This window comes from Callospermophilus lateralis, chromosome 4 (assembly GCF_048772815.1).
Source record: "Callospermophilus lateralis isolate mCalLat2 chromosome 4, mCalLat2.hap1, whole genome shotgun sequence".
NCBI classification, from domain to species: domain Eukaryota; kingdom Metazoa; phylum Chordata; class Mammalia; order Rodentia; family Sciuridae; genus Callospermophilus; species Callospermophilus lateralis.
Genome location: NC_135308.1, coordinates 67,625,657 through 67,633,969, shown reverse-complemented (window position 1 = coordinate 67,633,969; position 8,313 = coordinate 67,625,657). Strand labels below are relative to the sequence as shown.

Here is an 8,313-nt window from a genome sequence, read left to right as displayed (position 1 = left end):
AAGAAATTTATTGATCTTTATTTCACACTTTACTTGAAGGTATCTTCAGTTTAATTAGCTGCAAAGAATGAATTGTGTAAAAACAAAAACTGAAAATAGTTGCATTGTTCAAGGGGCTTGTAAATTAAAAATATTAGAGATTTATATTTTATTAGAACCCTAAATAAAACAATTTTAAAACAACTTATTTAATTGTCATAATGTAAAACAGCTCCCAAGAAATTCTTTGAGCTTTATCTTCTTCAGAAATTAACTCAATTCAATTTGCCTCATGTTTAGAAGCCTCATCAAAATTCTGGATCTTCATCATCATCATCCTCTCCAGGAGCAAGACGTGCTTTTCCAACCTCAGATTGTTTGGGTGGAGCTTCATCCCTATTGGCTTAACTAGTTAGACTGTCTGCACCAATCTTGTTTAAGATGCTGGGTAGCAACTGTCAGATGCTTTTGTTTCAGGGTGCCCTGTAATGGTGACAGTGTTTTCTGGCAGAGATGCCTGAACTTTAGGTTGTGAAAGTGGCACTGTTTCTTGGTTTGTAAACATATGCACCTATTAGTAACAGAGATAGTAACTTCTTTCAGGAGACTGAAGGTTTTTTTTTTTTAAATCATCTGTAACTTCTGTGAACCACTTTCTTTCTGTGAGCAGTTCCTTTCCATTGGTGTGCACTTGTGCCTGCAGTTTGGTGAGTTTCTGGTTCATGATAATTTCTTTCATTTTATCAAAGTGGAGATAGGGCTATGTGGCAGGGACTATGGTTGGCACTCAAGAAAAGCAGACCAGCTGAGATTAGGCACACCCACGCAGGGATGCAAGATAGTGGTAGCTAGAGAGATGAGATTACAGACTTCTTGAGAACAGGAAGCAAACTTTCCTCATTTGTTCAGTGTCTCATCAAATCAACTATAAACCACCGAGGACAGATGGTGTTTTATATGACAACAATATCTATGGTGCCATTCTAATAAATTGAGTAAATTCCTCAAGAAAGGAGTGAATGGGATGGAAATAAGTAAGAAATAATGAGAGCTTCTTTGGGGGCTGGGATTGTGGCTCAGCAGTAGAGTGCTTGTCTAGCATGTGCGAGGCCCTGGGTTCGATCCTCAGCACCGCATATAAATAAATAAATAAATAAAAAAAGTATTGTGTCCAACTACTTCTAAAAAATAAATATTAAAAAAAAAATGAGAGCTTCTTTGGAAGCCTGGGAGAGATTATTTAATTGGAAAGGGTATTTCCTGCTTAGTGGAGTTGATTTCTAAATTTAGGGCCAAACTTGTCAGGTGGCTCTAATTTTTTTTTATGCTGTGAGAAGACTGGTCTTTTATGCTGTTTTAATTTTTGAAGTGGGGAGGACTGAGAATTGAACCCAGGCGCCCTCTACCACTGAGCTACATCCCCCGCCCTTAAATTTATTTATTTATTTATTTATTTTGAGAAAGGATCTCACTAAGTTGTCCAGGGTGGCCTGAAACTTATAATCCTTCTGCCTCAGTCTCCTAAGTAGCTGGAAATACATGTGGGCCACTGTACCCATCTCTCTTTTGCTTCTTTTGGGTGCTTTCTTTTCATTTGTTCAGTAGACATCTAATATTTACAAGCACCCTGTGTGATAGATTAAATATTCAAAGGTGAATAATAGGTAATAGGTGATCTATTTTAGCTAAACAGAGGATTTATCTCTGTGATTGTCACTCACCATTCTCTGTCTCCAGTCCAAAGCTCCTTACCCAAATCTACTTCCTATTTAGATTTTAGACAACTTTCTAGATGTCAAGAAATAGACAATTAGTCTTGTAAGAGGAGCTGAACTAATGCTGCTTTTTGCCAGCAGAGGGCACATGCTATCATGGGACTTGCTGAAGCAGTGGGAAAGGTTGGAAGTGGAGGGATCCTGTTTGGCAGAAAGTGGAGAAACCCAGAACATCAGAGCTAACTTCCTAACAGTAAGAAACTGAATTAAAACCAGGAAAAGCTAGTAGTTAAATTTAAAGTTGTTTTTTTTTCACACAAGAGCAAAATGTGCTTTACAACAGTAGAGGAAAGCATTAGTAATTATGTACTTAAGAAAATGAAAGTGGTAGTAACAACAATGACAATAAGATATAGTGAGGACAACTTAGTGAGATCCTGTCTCAAAAAAAATAAAATAAGATATAATCCAAAGTGTTTTTAGTTTATTGCAGGAAGATAGACCCAGTCCTTTTGAAGCACAGAGCTGGCTTCTGCCCTCATGGACATGGTAATAGTGTAGGAGCTGACAGTGGTGTCTCACCAACATCTCAATTCAGTTTGTGACTTTCAATCATTTTTTTCCCCAATGATTACCCAGTGCCCATATGTGTGAGATTCTATGCTGGGCACTGGTGATATAAAGCTATGTGTCCCTGTGTGGAGGAACTCATGATCTAAAAGGATGAGACAGCCATGGGAACAGTAAAGTGCTAAATGGTGGGGTGAAGTTCTAAGGTAGGAGGCCCCTCAGGGGTGCTAGAGGCCTAAGGAGGGTTGGGAGAAGAGAGTCATTAAAAAAAAATTCCCCAAGGAGGAACTTGGTCTTGAAAGATGGTAGTTTCTCCTCAGTGGACAAGACCAGGTAATGCATCCCAGGCAGGAGAATCAGGGTGAGCATGATACTATGTAGTGGGTTTGGGCTTATACAAAGGGTGCTGGGGAGGGGGCAGGAAAAGAGTCTCAGGGAGTTGATGGAGCATGGAGGGCTGTCCTTGACTGATCTGATCAGAATAGTCATAAAGTAAATGGTAATTAATTAAAAGTTGTTAATTATGGAAATAGCACTGTTCGTGAATAGTCCAGCCCTACTGAATGAGGACTGGCCCCAAAGTGCCATGAAATAGAGCAAAGAAAGAAAGGCAGACAGACCTGGGAATGCAGAGTGCAGTTTATTGTGGGGGGGCTTACTGATGGAAGTATAGTCCTGGATGGTGTTAAGACTAGTTGGATCCCTGCATTTTATGTCAGAAAGATTAGCATATATATGGGCTAGGACTTCATCCTGACTGAAATGTACCTGGTTTATCTTATGTTAATATCAAAGAGTCAAGCACATTCCTAGAGCCAATTGGAAAACTTCATATACTTCTCTAATCATTTGTCTCTTCATAATTTGCTGGGAAAATATGTAGGAAAAACATCTAGGTTTATTCTGGGGGCAGTCATGGTGGTTGTGACTGTAGGAAGGGCAGGTCTGAAGATTGATGGGCAGTTGAGATTTGCTTGAGATAGGTAGAATGAGAGGTGGTGGTAAGCTGAATTGAGGTGGTAGCAGTAAAATGAAAAGGAGTGATTTGGACATGAGGTTGAGATGACAGATGTTGGTTTTTGGTCAGATGGGATGGGGTAAGGGGTGAGGTCTCCCAGGTTTCTAACTTCAGTGGCTGGGGTGAATATTGGTGGAAGCTGGTTAGATGGAGAACCAAGAAGAGGGGAGAGAGTTGTGGAGAAAGGCTGTAAGTTGTAGAGAAATATGAGATGTCATTTCCAGCCTTCTGTTTCCTCTCAATCTAAGTCCTTACTACTTTTCACTGGTTATGTGACAGTGGCTTCCTTATGGGGTCTCACAATATTCTGTTTTTGTTCCTGTTGGAATAATGTATGAATTCTTTCATTTAATAATATCTACTAGCAGCCTGTTACCTGCAGGCACTAGGAGAAATTTTCTATGTCCTAGTGTAGCAGGTGGGGGATGAAGGAAGATGCAGATGATGAAGCCAATAGTTATAATACAATGTGGAAAATTGACATGAGAACATTCTAGGAGGGGCATGGAATCTGGATTTAGGAATACCAGAAAAGGTTTCCTAGAGGAATAACAAATAGGCTCAAAAGAGCTTATGTAGGGCTTGCCCATTGAATGGGGAGAGGTGTTTAAGTAAAACTTGGAGGGAAGGGGATGTATTGCCTGGCTCTGAAATGTGCAGAATATGAGAAATCAAGCTCTGTGTGTGAGAAGGCACAGGAAGCCATGCCCTCAGGTTTTATCAAGGAATGGAAATATAAAGGGAATTCAGTGAAGAGCTGAGTTTACATAGTGTGGAGGCTTTTCACAGGGCCTCCTGGAGAAGTTTAAAGTATGGAACAGAGAGGTATGTGGGGAGGAAGCATGAGGAAGTATGCAACTCAGCCATTCATTCATTGTTCAGTAAGCATGTGCTAAGTACATAATTTAGGCTGGACATACACTGATGTACAAGACTGGCTAATTTCCTATTCTCATGGAACTTATATTTGAGTGGGAGAAGACAGTAAAATTTCAGATAATGGTAGGTGCTGTGAAGAATGGAAAACAGGAGATTGTGATTGACGGTTCTAAGGAGGAGCTTCCTTAGTCTGGGGAAATCCTCTCTGAGGAGGTGGTGTGTGAGCTGAGTGGGAGGCGAGTGTCTATTCTACCTACATAGAGGGGCTAGTAAGAGCAAAGGCAAAGAGTGGGAGGAAATAGGTATTTGGAAGGCTTGTGTCTTGGGTGGTGAGCAAGCATAGCAGCAGTGGGAGCCTAATGGGTTTAGTTTTTACCAGAGTCTTCCAGTGAGAGGATCGATTCTTAGTTGCTTCCTAAGGCCTGGAGGGATGCTAGACCTGAAGGAACCTTCTTACTCTTTGAAAGGTTGGCCTTGGGTCTATGGCAGGAGTTGGACCTGGCCTGTGTCTGGATTGGTCATTTGGACTCTGGGAAGAGGCTGCAAACTCTAGGTAAGGTGTTGGCAAACTGTGAGAAAGACACATACACATTCTTTCATTTACCAGTCTTGGTTTTAGAGAGTTGAGTAGTAGTTGCAACAGAGACCATACGAACAGCAGAGTCTCAATCATTTGCTCTATGGCTCTCTATGGGGAAAATTTGCTAAGTCCCACTGTTAGTTGTGGCAGGCAGCTTTCTTGGAGATAGTTCAAACTTGGTCTGCTTGTGCCAAGAAGGTAAGGCCATACTCTGAATACATGTCTCCAAAAGCCAAAGTCCTTCTCAGGTCATGTAAATCTGTTGTTCATTAAGCAGTGTGCTATGAGCTTGGAGGTATAGGTCCAGCCTTAAATTGGCCTTCCATAGGTGGTTTATGGTTCTGGCACTTGCTGCTAGAGGAATCTTCCCAACTCACAGTTCTAAGTTTGGCATCCCCTGGTTAGCAACATTAAGTGGCTTTCAGTTGATTCCTAAGGAAATTAAGATGCCTTTACATAACCTTCTCCACATGTGGCCCTGGTGTGCCATTCCAGTCCTAATATCCGCCTCTACAATATACCTATTTAATACTTCAGCCACATCGGCTACTATCATATTCATTCCCCCCCCCCCATAGTGCTGGTGATTGAACCCAATGCCTTGTGCATGCGAGGCAAGCAGTCTGCCAACTGAGCTATATCCCCAGTCGGCTATTACCATTCTCCAAACATACTTTCTCCTACCTTGGTCACTGAATCATTTTGGTACTACTAATCTCATTCAATATCCTGTTCTTGGTTATTTGGGTTTTTAATATTAGGTTTTAAACTTTGTAAGGGTAAATTCCTTGTCTCCACTTTTTTTTTTTTGTACTTGGGATTGAACCTGGGATACTTTACCACTGAATCACATCCCCACCCCGTTTTAATTTTTAGTTTGAGACAGGCCTTGCCAAGTTTTTAGGGCCTTGCTAAGTTGCTGAGGCTGGCCTCGGACTTGTGATCATTCTACCTCAGCCTCCCAAGTTGTTGGGATTACAGGTATGTACCACTATACCTGGCTTGCACTCAACTTTTATATTCCTAGTAGGGCTGGCATTTAAGAGGGAGTTTTTAGGGCTGGAGATAGAGCTCAGTTGGTAGAGTGCTAGCCTTGCATGCACAAAGCCCTGGGTTCAATCCCCAGCAGCACAAAAAACAAACAAACAAACAAACAAAAAAACAAATAAAAAAACAGAGGGAGTTTCTGATTCCTGAGTTGTGTGTCTCCCTGATGCTCAACACTGTTTCTTGAATTCATTTGGCACTGAGAGATATTTATCTAGTGATGCTTTCAATCAATTGAGGGTCTACTATATTAATATCTGTATCCTTAGCACCTGGCACATAAAAATGAGTGAAAAATAATAAATGAATGAATGATCTCAAGTATTTCTACAAGGTGAGAAAAAAGTGATAGTGTCTACAAGTAGGGTCAGGGAAGCATCTGGGCTGCTTGACTCTGCTATTGCTTGCCAAATTTGGCATTTTGAAGCTTGGCATTTCCTGATTCTGTACTTGAAATTTTAGTAAATTTAGGTGGACAGAGGTACTTGGGCTATGACTCTTTGTCTAAATAATGTACTTCTTTTGAATATGATTAATTGAGAGAGTATAAATATTAAAAATGTTCAAGTGTTGTCAGCCATGGTGATAAAGCACTCTGTACACATTATCTTATTTAATGCTGACTACAAACCCATTGCTGTTTGAATGTGTCCCTCAAAGTTCATGTTTTGGAAACCAATCTTTAAATTCATATGTTGATGGCATTTGAAGTTGAGGCTCTCATGATGGTATTAGTTACTTTATAAGAAGAGGAAGAGAGATCTGAGGTTCTATACCCCTACCATCTTCACCGTATGATACCCTCTCACCATGTGATACCTTCTGCCATGTGATAATACATCAAGAACACCCTTCTAAGATGCTGACACTTTGATTTTGGACTTCCCAGCTTTCAAAACTCTGAGAAATATATTTCTTATCTTTATAAATTACCCAGTCTGTGGCATTCTGTTATAATAGCAGAAAATGAACTAAGATACCCATGAAGTAGATTTTTAGAAAAATTTCTATTATGAATCATTTTAAATAAGGGAACAATGAATTGAGCCTCCATGTACTCATCACCAGATTTAATATTTACTTACTCATAGGCAATCTTATTTCATATATGTTCTTACCCACTTCTCCTCCTCCCTTATAATTTTGAAGCAAATCCCAGATATCATAATTTCATCCATAAATATTTTAGAATATATATATAAAAGACAATGATTCTTAAAAAAACAACTTCAATGTCATTATCATACCAACTGCCCCACAGAATTATTATTTAATGATTGAATATTCTGATATTTTTAGATTTCTGCTTATGATTTTTATAATGTGTTTTGCTTCAATCAGAATCCAAATAAAATCCCATTTTAAGATTGTTCTATTTGTCTCTTGCTTTTGTTTGTTTTTGAGATGAGGTCTCTGTTGCCCAGGCTGAGCTCAAACTCCTGGGCTCAAGTGATTCTCCTGCCTCAGCTTCCCCGATAGCTGGGATTATAGGTGTGGGCACCATGACTGGCTTCATAGCTTTTTTTGACTTATAGGTGTCCCCTTTCATCTCTTGTTTCTCTCTTGAAGTTTGTTTATTGAAGAAACCAGGTTGTTTGTCCATGATTTAGATTTTGTTGATTGTCTCCTTAATAATGTTGTTCCTCTGTTCCTTTACTTTCTGTATTTACTATAAGTTAGTAGTTTGATCTAAAGGCTTGATTGGATTCAAGTTACAGGAGGTGGGGAGTGCAAAAAGACTGTGCTAGGTTCTTCCATGAGGAGGTATGTAATGTCTGGTTTTTCTGTCTTTCCTGTACTGGGGATTGAACTCAGGAGCATTTTGTCTCTGAACTACATCCCCAGGCCTTTTTAAAAATTTTGTTTTGAGATGTGGTTTCATTAAGTTGCCCAGTCAGGCCTGTAACTTGCAATCCTCCTGCCTTTGCCTCCTGAGTAGCAGGGATTATAGGCACCCACCCTATAACCTGCTAGTTTTCTTTTTTTAAATGATGATGTTAGCAGCTATTGATCAATTATGAGTTAAAGATGATGGTATTATATTATTTCTTCCTTTAAAAATATTTAGTATACTTTTATAAAGAGATACTACCCACTATAACTTATTTTGTTACTCAGTTTTATAACTTATGTAGAAAAGTCTAGATGGTTGCTAGATTTTTGTTTGTTTTTGCTGCTGGGAATTGAACCCGGGGACTTCCTCATGCTAAGCACATGTTCTATCACCAAGCTACACTCCCAGCCTCTTTTTAAGAATTTATTTTTATTTGCCATTTTTAAAAATGTTTGTTTCATTCATCTTTGAATGTGACTGCTTTTTTTTCTTTTAAAAGGAAGGATTATTATGAAGTCTGACGGTATAATTCAGTGTTAGAGTGTTTGCTCAGCATGTGCAAGGCTCTGGGTTCAATCCTCAGTAGAGCAAAAAAATGATTAATGCAGAGACTTAAACATATTTGATATATTTTAATCCATCATAATTATTGTCCTTATTAATGTACAAAATTATGGTTTGTGAGGCTGAG

General features: G+C 39.3%; 1 pseudogene; it reads right to left on the bottom strand.

The window, feature by feature from the left end:
* Nucleotides 1–259: 259 nt before the first annotated feature.
* LOC143396618 (transcription factor BTF3 pseudogene) lies at nucleotides 260–718 on the bottom strand (annotated as a pseudogene).
* Between the last annotated feature and the right edge of the window lie 7,595 nt (nucleotides 719–8,313).